A 12139-nucleotide genomic window follows, 5' to 3' on the forward strand; every position below is an offset into this window, starting at 1 on the left:
GTTGAGCCGTGAGAGTATTAATGCTATTACCACCTGAATCAGAGCAGAGTGGGTAAGCAGATGAGCGATTTTCCTTATTTTCCGTAGCTGATAGACGTTGGAAGAAATCACGGCGCCCACCTGCCCGCAAAGCGAGAGGTCGGCGTCGATGGTGACCCCCAGGCTTTTCACGGAAAAAGAGGGGGCCGGGGTGAGCCCGAGTTCAGGCGGCCAGAAATGCGTGCCCCAGCTAGACTTACTGTCGCCAGGCAAGACCAGCTCTGTCTTGCCTGGGTTGAGTTTCAAATGGTTCATATCCATTCAGCGCTGGATGTGGCGCAAGGTGGAATGGAACTCACTTACGGCGTTGGGGGAGCTGAGGGAAAAGATGATCTGGAGGTCGTCGGCGTAGTTGAATAATGTAATATTTCTGTTTTTGAGTGAGTGAATCAGAGGTCTGAGGTAGAGATTGAAGAGCAGCGGGGACAGAGAGGAGCCATGTGGGACCCCGCATGTAGAAGGGAGTTTGTGGGCAGTGAATTCTCCAAGCCTGACTGCCTGGGTGCGGTCGGCAAGGAAAGATTTGACCCATTCTAAGGCAGATCCTCGCAGGCCGGCCTGCTCGACACGGTTTAGGAGGATAGTGTGGTCAACCGTGTCGAACGCGGCCGACAAATCCAGGAACACCAACGCTTGATGTTCGCCCCTGTCTGCGTAAGCCCTATGAGTGTCCATTACCGCTAGAATCACTGCCTCCGTAGAGTGTGCTGGGCGGAAACCGGCTTGGTTTGGTTCTAGGTAATCCGAACGTTCCATGAAGTTGGACACACAGCTGACAACATGGGCTTCCAAGATTTTAGCGAGGAAGGGTAAGAGGGATATGGGGCGGTAGTTGATAAGGTTGCCAGGATCCACCCCAGGCTTTTTTAGAAGGGGAACGACCGTGGCATGCTTGAAAGCGCTAGGGACCCTGCCTTGGGACAGAGACTCATTTAAAAAAGGAAGCACGCTCTGGGGCAGGGTGGTGAATATCTCTTTGGAGACATGCGGGGGACAGCAGTCATCAGGGGAGCCTGATTTAACACGGGTCATGAGTGCTGCTAAGGTTTTAGTACCGATGGGTTGAAGAGTGTCTAGAGTGCTTTCGTTTCTTGCGATGTCTTCCGGAGGTTCCCAGTTAGAGGTGTTGGGGAGAGTAGCTTTAATAGCAGAGATTTTATCGAGGAATAAGTGGTTTAAAGAATTACAGAGCTCTTGCGTGGGGGTCTGTGTCAGCATGGTTCCGGTGTCATTGCATAGGTCGTTAACAATTTTAAAGATCTCTTTAGATTTATTGGGGGCATTGAGTAATTTAAAGGAAAAATAGGCTGCTTTAGTAGTTGAGAGAGCAGTTTTGTACTCTATACGGGAGGTGACAAAATGCTCCCGGTCTTTGGTGGAGTAACTAGATCTCCATTTCCTCTCGGTGTGGCGCAGCTCAAGTTTTTGTTGCTTAAGGTCCTGGGAGAACCATTTGTGTGCCTCAGAGTGGCGGGCGCAAGAGAATTTGACGATGGGGGCGTGAGTGTTACTTGCAGATATGAGCCAATGTGCAATTTTTCCCTCCATGGAGTTGACGTCGCAGCAAAAGGAGGGTGCTGAGTTCTCCAGAGTTTTGATAAAGTCAGGTTTATTTAAGGAGTTCCACTTCCTGGATTCCCCGCCCACTAACGGGGTGTTTTTTTTTGCGGATGGTGGAGGGGATAGTGAATTATATCAGATGATGATTTGACCAAATGCAAGGCAGGATGTCTGGGGTAGGGAATGAAATGTTATGGGTCCATATGTGGCCCAAAATGTGTCCCCCTTCATGGGTGGGGGTGAGTACTTGTTGGACTAAATTGAGGTTAGATAAAAGTTCAGATAACTCGGCACACTGTGGACCTCCGGATGCGTCGTTGAACCAGTAGTTCATGTCCCTTACCAAGAGCACCTTATCGTGGTTGATCACCAGCGTGGCCATTTGTTCGCTTAAGGTCATAGGAAAAGTAGGTGCTGACTTAGGAGGGCGATAGATAAGGACTAGCGCAAGGGAACCTGACTCCATATTGAGTTGTATAACCAAATTCTCAGTTTCTGGGAGTGCAAGGGGGGCCAAGGTCGTGAATTTGAGGGTTTTGTTAATGATAGCGGCCACTCCTCCTCCTGCCTTCCCAGGTGCCTGATTTGTCGACAATATGTAGTAGTCAGCCGGGAGAGCGGCTAAGATATCGGGCAAAGAGTCATGGGTAAGCCATGTCTCAGTGAGGAGGAGGACATCTGGTTTGTCCGACATGAGCAGCAGGAAAAAGTCTAGCTGATGTTTTACCAGGTATCGCGTGTTAAGATAGTTAAAGCGAAGGGTGGTTTGCGTGAGGTCGGCGCTAGTAATGACTGCCAGGGGGTGTGAACAAGGGGCGGTGGGAGTGTTGCAGTCCATGTGGGGGGTGGTGATACCATTAGTTTTGATGCGACCAAGAGTAATGGGCGCTAATGGAGGGCAAGATTCCACTGTGGGCCTCAATGATTTTAGCACTTCGGAGGAATAAATAATGAATTGGCCAGGGTCCTTGGCCCCTGGACTCGGTCGGGCACGGACCGGCGCAGACGGGCTTGCCTTTGGCGCGCCGCCGGCGCGTCCGCTGCGCGATCTAAGTGGGAGCCGGTTTTTGTGCTCCCATTGGGCGGGAAGGGGCGAACCTGGGGGGAGCATAACAGGGGTGTGTCTCGCTCTACCGGTCCGCCCTCCACTCAAACAGCAGGCAGCTGCGGTGGACCGGGGCCGGAGCGGGAGGCAAGCAGCGAGGAAGTGAGCTAAATTAAAACAGTGTTTCCAAGTTGAGCAGGTAATTTTTAAAACAACACAACAAACGCGGGGCACAGCCGGCAGTAGCACGACTTACAACAACTCAGTCGCGCGTCCCTGGGCTGAGTGCCCTTTGTAGGTTTCAGGCAGGGGGCGTGTCTCGCTCTTCCGGTCCGCCCTCCACACAAACTGCAGGCAGCTGCGGTGGACCGGGGCCGGAGCGGGAGGCAAGCAGCGAGGAAGTGAGCAAAATTAAAAAAGTGTTTCCAAGGTGAGCAGGTAATTTTTAAAACAACACAACAAACGCGGGGGACAGCCTGCAGTAGCACGACTTACAACACTTCAGTCCTAGTTTGAAATTTAGTTACCGCTGCTACTTTGAAAGTATGAACCGTTGTCTTTGTGGCCAAGTCGGCTGCTCAGTTCCAGAATTCCATTCCTTTTATAGGCCATGGTATGTGGGACATGGACAAAAGGAAGCTTGCCTTGTAAAACATCCACCTTTTCCCCAAGCAGTATATTTTAAATTAATTTCCATCTTGATTTCTTTAATCCGTTCAGGTGTGAATGTGCCAAATCAACATTTTACCCTTGACGCAGAAGGATGAATCCAACATTGTTAATGTGGGAAGTGAAAAATCAGCCTTCTGTAGTTCAAGTAAAAAGTCATGTATTTCTGCAAACTGTGTGCAATCAACTAAAGGTTTGTTGCGTGTATGCAGTGGCTTAAATTGTATCTTTTTTTAAATTCCCTGCACAGCATCCATAGGCATGGAGCATTTTTGCTTAGTACCAACAGCAGTTTGGCAGAGCCATCCGTGTAGAATACACTTTTGTAGACTTCAATGGGTAAAATATTAGAAGATTGTGATATATTTTGTGTGTATTGCAAAACATCTTGTGTGGAAGTAGTTGGATCGCACTCAAATTGTACCTCATTCACACTTAATGCACTGGCCCACTGCACTCAACACAGGTGTAAAGTGCGAACAGTAGGCATCCTTGCTTTTTTTCACTGCTTCTAATGAAGGAATACAAGAGACTATAATTATTAATTTTTCCTTTGGTGACATGTACTCTTTCAAAATACCCTTCAGTCCCATAGTAAGAATTTTTCTAAGGAAGTGAAACGTGCGTCGACTGTAGAATACAAATGTGATTTGTAAGCAAGAGGAACTGTCTGCCCCTTATTGTAAACTTCATATGTGTAGCCTGTGGAACTAGAAACACTTCTATTACCTAGGTTTAAATATTTTGTTTCTAACATGTCTGCTTGAAGTCCAAGGAAGAAAGCTGTGTGTTTTTCCATCCAGTATTTTTCTGAACACTTTGGAGAAATCAAGGCGTACAAGGGCTTCACTTACGCAGCATAATGTGGCAAGTCAGTGCTTCTGAAGTTAAAGAATCCAATCAGGGCTTGTATCTTCCTTTAGGTATTTGGAGGATCCAAGGTAGCACACTTCTATAGGATGTCTGCTGCTAAATCCTTACTCTCACCGGTGAGTTTCAATCCGAGGAAAATCACACCCCAAGTAAGTGCTTTTAGAGTTCTTTTGATTAATTTTGTAACCATGTGTGGTCAGTATCATCACTATCTGGTCCACCCTAGTCCGGTGTTGTTTTAAGTCATTGTATTATGAATATAGTAAATAAAAGATGGCGCTTTGAGATCTTCCTGTAAGATCTCCTTTATGCGTGCTGCAAATTAATTACAACAATTCTTATGGCCCATTGGCAATCGTTCAAAACAGGATTTATATGTCTTAAATGAGTAAGCTATGTTTTGACTGAATAACCAATTGGAAATGTCAAGGGTTTTTCCTATCCAAATTATTCATGAGTCGTGTACTGAAAGTGTTTTGAATAGTATAAGTGTGTGTGAATTTTGTTTTCTGTAGTCTAAAACTGTTCTATACAATCTGTCAGGTTTTAACACTGGAAAAAGAGGTATTCATTGTAGAACTACAAGGCTCAGTAATGACTTGGGGCCATATGTATCAAAATAGGTTTTTGCGATTCTCAAAATGCGATTTTTTGCGAATCGCATTTTGAGAATCGCAAAACTTGATGTAAATAAAATATGGCAAAACTTTAGCGAGTCCAAAAAATTTGCAGAATAATAATGCAAATATCTTTATTGCGATTCCTTATTTGCAAAATCACAAATAAGGAATCGCAATTTAGAGGATTGGCAATTCAGGTGCAGCTTGATGACATCACAACCAGGAAGTGTGACTGCCCATGCTGCACCTGATTGCCAGAAGCTGAGTGAGAGATTGGGCGGAGAGGGGGAGAATTGTGCACTGCAACTGAGAGAAGGAGAAATAGATTCCCAGGATAAAGAGAAGCAGCAGGAGGAGAATGTCAGAAAGAGGAAGCAGAAGTTCAGCGAGAGGGAGCTGGAGGTGCTCATACAGGGATTGGCAATCAGCCATGAGCTCCTGTTGGGGAAGAAATTCCCATGTAAGCCAAAGGCACGTAAAAGGAAAATCTTGCTTGAAATCCAGGAGAAGGTGAATGCCATCGGCGTGACCCACCACACTGTGGAGGACCTCCGCAAAAGGTGGTACGAGATGCGCCAAAGAGCAAAGGAAAAGTGGCAAGAAGGTTGGCAGAGGCAAAGAAGACTGGTGGTGGAACATCCACTGCAACTGAGTCTACGCACCTTGAGGAGTCGGTGGAGGACACCCTTCAGCCTGAGAGTGTCAGTGGCGTGGCTGACCTGGACAGCTCCGACCCCCCAAACACCAGACAAGGTAAGATGCATGCCATTACTCCCCTGATTCATCACCACCTCACACATACTCAGGAAAAACCTCAGACACTAAACATGAATGCAACTCCAGTACATGTTAACAAGCTCACCCAGCAATGCATTTTGGGAGATGTAGTCACATGCACCAAACAGTGGAGCAGTGAGACACAGCAAGGTAGAATCAGGATGAGTAATTCAGGAAAGGCAAAAAGCAGATAAATAGACTCATTTAACTCAAAATCTGAGAACTGTATTGCATTACCAATGTGAGGCAGGACCCCAAATGGCTGTGTGCATTTACATTCACAGCACCACCTGAAACACAGGAATCAATTGCAGAAGGGGAGGATGCATCCAACACTGAAGACCAGTCAGGGCAAGAGGAGTAGGAGGAAGGCAGACCAGCAATCCCTGTTCCATGCAGACGGCACCTCATAGTGCCACCAATCCCACTGCTGGAGGCAGGACCACAGGACACAAGTGGAGAAGCCCAGCCAGTCCAGGGCCAGTGTGTAGTACAGCACACCGCACAGTCCCCTGTCCATCCTAGTGAAGGACGTTTTTCCAGGCGCAGGGCATGGCCGTCCACCAGCGCAGCTACCATAGGTGAAGACACAGTGTTTGCAGGGCTTGAAGGCACCATGGTTAAAGTCCAGCACCTGCAAGCAAAAGCATTAAGGTCAATCCAGCGCTAGTTTGCCGCACACAACCACAACATGACCGAGATAAGGGATGGTTTCATGGGCATGACAGGTGCACTAGAAGGACTGTGTAGAGAGATGAGGAGAGACCAGGCAGACAGGCGCAGGGAGAGACAACGTCTACACAGCCGGCTGAACATGTACAACAAAGCTGTGAACCGCCTGTCTACTGCCACGTCCCTGCTGGCACGTCGCTGTGTTAGCATGCAGCATGAAATGGCTCACTGCTGCCAGGATGTGGCCAAGGGCCTGGTGCAGGTTACACATGCCGTGGACCAGCTGCGGGCAGCAGCCACAGGTGGCACAGGACCCCTGACCTCATTGGAGAGTGAGGATCAGTCCAGCAGGAGCAGCATCACTCCACCTATTCCCCAGGACAGACGGCGGAGTGCGCAGCAGGGGAGAACACCCAATGACTCAAGTGAAGGCAGTGGGCATCTTGAGCGTGGGGGAACAGGCCGTGCCCGCAGGAGATTAAGTAGTATCAGTGGCACATGGCAATGGGTGACGCAACACATTGCATCTTGACTCATGTATGAGCCATAGCACTGTAGGTTGGGACTCACATTAGGTGCACGTCAGGCTGTGTGACACATATGTTCCTGCACCAAAGGAAATAAAAAACACAGTTTTGCACCAATCGGTCGCATTGTGTCATCATTACTCACCTAGAAATAGTTCTGTGTCATCTCATGTCGTCTCTGGCGCCCAGCAGCCGCCCCAACACCACCGGCTGGCCTGCATCGTGGAGCTGGCCCCTCCTCATCTGATGAGTTGGAATCTGTGAGCTCCACTGGGGTGCCTTTCTTGGTGGCGTTGTTGTGTAGCATGGCACATGTGACCACGATTTTGCAGCATGTCTCAGAGTTGTACTGTAGCGCTCCTCAAATCTTATGTAGGCAGCGGAAACAGCTCTTAAGGATTCCAAATGTTCTCTCAATGGCACAGCGGATGGCTCTGTGGGTGCTGTTGTACCTCTGCTCCCATGCAGTGGCTGGATTCAGGTACGTAGTCAGGATGTAGTCACATACAGCATACACACCGTCACCTGAAGGGTGACAAGAATTAGGTTAAACACTGTCCTGCTACTTCAGACGTTTACTGATTGTGTGTTTGAAAGCCATGCATTTACCTAGCAAGTGGCTCTCACCAAAATCCTCATCTGTGAGTCGTCGGTTTATTCCACTGTGGCGAAAAATGAATGAGTTGTGTATGCTGCCCCGGTATTTAGCAACAATATCAGTGATTACATGTTTGACATTGCACACTACCTGTATGCTCAGGGAATGATAGGACTTGCGGTTCCTGAACACATACTCATTCTGTGAAGGGGTAGATTGCGACATGGGTCCCAACTATGCAGCCAATTACGTGGGAAAATTGGGCTATCTGGTAGAACTCCTGCTTGGTCTGAACTAGTGCCTGTTGTGTGCTGGGGAATTGGATGTGGTGATTCAGCCTCTGTATCATTGCATCAAGGAAAGCATTGAAGAACTGCAACAGTGCACTCTGAGAGAACCCTCCTGCTGTGGCTATCACCCCCTGAAAACTCCCTGATGCCAGTAAGTGCAGTGAGCACAGGACCTGTACATGGGTGGGAATGGTGTGTGCCCTGCGTGTGGGGTGTTCTAGTATGGGTTTGAGCTTCTCTATAAGTCCAGGATGCTGTCTGCGTTCAGCCTGTAGTTCACATGGATCTCCTCCTCAGTCCGCTGGAACAGGGTGATACGCACTCCAAAGATCATTTCCTGGCGTCTCCTTCTCTGTGCAGCAGCTCTGATTCCCAGCCTCCTGGCTATCACGTACAGCCCAGCCATTGTGAAACCCCCTGTAGCATTGTGGGCCTGTTTAAATAGGTTGCACCTGGTTACTACCTGCTCAGAGTTGGTGGTATTTGTGTTGTGCCAAATTGTGAATTTTGCAAATTTCTAATTTGCGAAATGTAACTGCATCTCATTTTGCGAATTTCCACGTTATTAGCGAATATTACAAATGATGTGTCGCCGGTTACGAGGTCGCACATTTATTAGCAGATTCCGGACCTTGCAAAATTGATAATTGCTAAATTTGCGATTACTGTTTTTGCGTACCTGAACCCTTTCCTCCATAGGAACACTCTGTTTTGCGATTGCAAACACTGTTTTTTTGCTAATTCACAGTATTTGCGATCACAAAACAGCTTCATACATATGGCCCTTGATATCGTAGCTTATTGATATTGTAGCTTATCTAATATTGTACCGTATCTAATAAGGCTAATAGTTGCATTTTGCTTTTGGCTTCAGAGGCTATCTTTAAGGGCTCACTCCGTAAAGGAATGACATGTGGAATACAATATTTATCCCATCCCTCTTGGTTTTCCATACAACTCTGGGGCTTGTTTTAACTAAAGCCCACTCACATGCATATTTTTCACTGTGGTCTTCAGGTACTAACCTATTGCTTCCTCTCTTTTGAGTGCATCGCTTATATATTCTGGAGGCCAGTCATCCTCTGCAAGAATGCTGTTGTACGCATCTTCTAAGTGCAGCCAGAATATCGCTTTAATTGTGCCTCAATCTGTATTTTTACATTATTAAGTTTGTCTGCAGGATTTGCATTGCCATCTAGAGTTTCAACCTGTATAAATTAATTAGTCTGATTCACCACCAGAAACTCTCAGAGTGTCTGGCACACTATCGACACTTCGGTTGCACTGTCCAGAAGCGATAGTGCCCAAGTCCTGTTCCAAAGAACTATCCGTAATTGGCTTTGTGTTAGTCTGACCACTTTCTTCTTTCTAAAGTAAGTCTTAGAGTCAGGACCTTCCTTTTTCTTCTTTAAACTAACTTAAGGCTTATGTCCTGATTCACTGTTCTGCTTAATATACTGATCTTTCCTGCAGTCCGTCCGTCCTCTCCTTTCTGCCCTTTTATTGTCCTGAAAACAACAGCTATTAGCATACTGATACTGATCCAGTTTTTTTATTTTGTTGTGGCCCCTCAAATTGTAACCACTCCTGCTGGACTCCAGAGTTGTCAGAGATGACGTCCTTTTCTTCTGATTTACTTGTTGCTCTTTTTTAACCTCTGGTGTGTTTTTTCCTCACCAGAAACTTTAATCTCACTTTTCGTTTTGACATGCAGTTTGACTGCTCATAACCTCGATGTGTCATGGCCCATAAATGTTAATTTTACAGAAATTATATTTCGTAACCCCATTCACGTTCTTGAAAAGGAACCAATGTAAGTCTCAAGCGTATGGCCAGAGCTGTTGCTTCTATGCAAATGTTCTTTAGAATGATTGAGGAAACTGTTTCAAAACTTCCCATAAATTGCGTTCTGAAATCCAGAGACTATGCATCTTGGAACTCATTTTGTACCTGTTTTAATACATCTGGTATCACCGCCAATGAGAGTGCGCCATGCATAGTAGTGTAGATAGATGCACGCAGATACACCTTTCCGAGTTTTGCACTCTTCTACAGATAACACTATTCCAGGGGAAAGACATATAGTCAAAATGTTATGCTTGTCTCATGGTGTTGTGTGAGGATAGGCTGTTTCCAACTGGTCTTGCGAGTAACGCAGAAGACAATCTTGTCTTGTTTGACAGGCATTTTTCCCATAGTAGCTTTAATATTCTGGGGACTCATCGTGTCAGATTAGGCAGTCAATCCTCAGAATAGGAAAGATAAATACCTGGGCAATACAGGGCAAGGTGGCCCCGTCGTTAATTAAGTTATCTTAGTCTGACATTCTGATATGCATGTGTGTAACAATTATTATTTATTTAAATCTGGTTATTATGCATTTGTCTTATAACAACTGGACAAACTTTCAAACCCAACAGTAAAACTCATTGTTGTGGCTTGTGCAGTATTTCTACTATTACAATTGTCTCAACAGCAGTAGAGAGTTCAGTAACATAATTAGATCCCAGTCATCACTTGGTTCCCTTACAGTGGTTTGTTCCTCTGGTTTTGCATCTATGCCTTGTGCCTACTTGAAAGCTTCCCTGTCGCTTCCGGCCCGAGGTTATACCTCCATAATTTCATTGCCTGTCACCATTGCCAGGGTCCCCACACCTTGATGAATTTATGCAGGCAGCCCCTAGCCTTGTAGAGTGTCTCTCAGCTTGCTACCACCAATACATATTATCCACCCACTGGATTACCTTTGTGGCTTCATATTCCCCTCTGCAGCCTATCACATCTCATCTTGCACTCATCAGTGCCATATTGCACAGTACAGCGGTGTTCCGATTGAGGGTTAAATCTCCCCTACAGCCACATTACCAACTGGTGGGTAAGTTTTGCTGTCTCGCCCACCACCAGTGACAATTTGTGCTGTATCTCCCTCCCAAAGTGCTGACCCGGGCTGTCCCAGACTATATGCAGAAGCGTACCCCATAGGCAACAACCCTCTCAAACATCTGTCCTGAGATATTTCCCCTATGGTAAACAGCTGGGTCCTTGTAAATTAGGTTCTATGGAGCAACTTTAGCTGTATCAGTCAAATGCCAGCTTGCATTGCATCCTCTCTGGGATATCAACTAGCCGCACCCCAGTCATCATCGTCCAGTCTGCCCAAATCTTGCTCGCTTTGCCCCCTCAGTGTGGTCAACGCGGACTGACTGTTATTAAGCAGTGTGGTGTAAATGTGGGATATTGCATGTTTCATCAGGGTGAAATCCAAGAACCTGAATTTCAAGGGGGTTATCTTTCTCAGAATACAGTGTCAGGCCCATTGCACGCGCAGCGGACGCGCGCAGCGGGGGCGCCGATGGGGCGCTGAAGGCGCGCCTAAGGCAAGCCCGTCTGCGCCCGTCCGTGCCCGATCGGAGCCGGGGGCCATGACCCCTGGCCCAAGGCTCCTGTACGGCCCGGACGACCTGTGGAGTTTGGTCCATAACTCGGTGCCCCTCAAAAGCGCAACCATTGACATTCTTAGATCCAATAAGCTGCTAAAAACCCAGTGGGGAAACACTGCTTTTAAGTCGAATGTCCCCCCTGCTCAGCCACCTGGAAATGCCGCAGTACGGGGAATTAAGGTAGCCTCTCTCAACACCCGCTCCCTTCAAAAACATACCCTTGAGTATAACACCCTGGATCTCCTTGGCATTACGAAAACCTGTCTTGAGGAATCCTCCACCCCAGACATTGTTGCTTCTCTGCCGCCAAACTATGCGGCCGTCTATCATAATAGCCCGGGCAGCACCAGGGGGAGTGGAGTAGCAATGTTATATAAAGGAGCTGAAGGCCGAAATAATCTGTGCTGAAAGCATTGAAGGGGCGGATGTGCTGGGGGCAAAATTCTGCTCACCAGTCTCTTGTCTAGCCATCTTGATTATATATCGACTCCCGCACACTTCTTATAAGTTTGTGGAGGCCTTTATTGAACTGGTTTGTGACATCCGCACACGCTACCAATGCTTATTAATCCTGGGAGATTTCAACTTCCACTGGAATCAGCTCCCCATGGACAGTCAGGCTGCCCAACGTAATGAAGCCCTGACCTCTCTGGAACTTAATCAGGTTGTGCAAGTCCCCACACATGAGAAGGGACATACGTTGGACTTGGTTTAGACATCACACCCCTTTGTCCACCCAATGGACGTTAGCCCCTGTGTCTGGTCAGACCACTATCTAATTAGTGGCCAGCTGCCTCCTATCAGGCAGATACCCAACACCGCCCCGGAATGGAAAGAACCACGAAACTGGAAGAAGATCCAACACGTGGATCTGGTCTATACGGTACCCTAAAGAATAGAGCGGCCTTAAACTCCATTGAGGGTAATCCGGATGCTGCTAGTATCGCCCTGTCAGCTAGGTTGAAGCAGGCCCTAGACATAGTTGCCCCCATGCAGAGAGTTACAATTAAGAGACAAGGGCAAGGGAGC

The 12139-nt window shown here is 47.2% G+C and overlaps 1 long non-coding RNA gene across 5 annotated transcripts in view; it reads left to right on the forward strand.

The window, feature by feature from the left end:
• Nucleotides 1-12139, forward strand: part of LOC144753476 (uncharacterized) — a 485329-nt gene that overhangs the window by 44197 nt on the left and 428993 nt on the right. The window contains exon 1 of one of the 5 annotated variants that reach the window (XR_013594379.1): nucleotides 4236-4335. The exons of the other annotated variants lie outside the window; for them this stretch is intronic. This is a non-coding gene — a long non-coding RNA (uncharacterized LOC144753476). Of the gene's footprint in view, nucleotides 1-4235; nucleotides 4336-12139 lie in introns of those variants that run through there. 5 annotated transcript variants of the gene reach the window in all.

Source organism: Lissotriton helveticus, chromosome 5_1 (assembly GCF_964261635.1).
Source record: "Lissotriton helveticus chromosome 5_1, aLisHel1.1, whole genome shotgun sequence".
Taxonomy (NCBI): domain Eukaryota; kingdom Metazoa; phylum Chordata; class Amphibia; order Caudata; family Salamandridae; genus Lissotriton; species Lissotriton helveticus.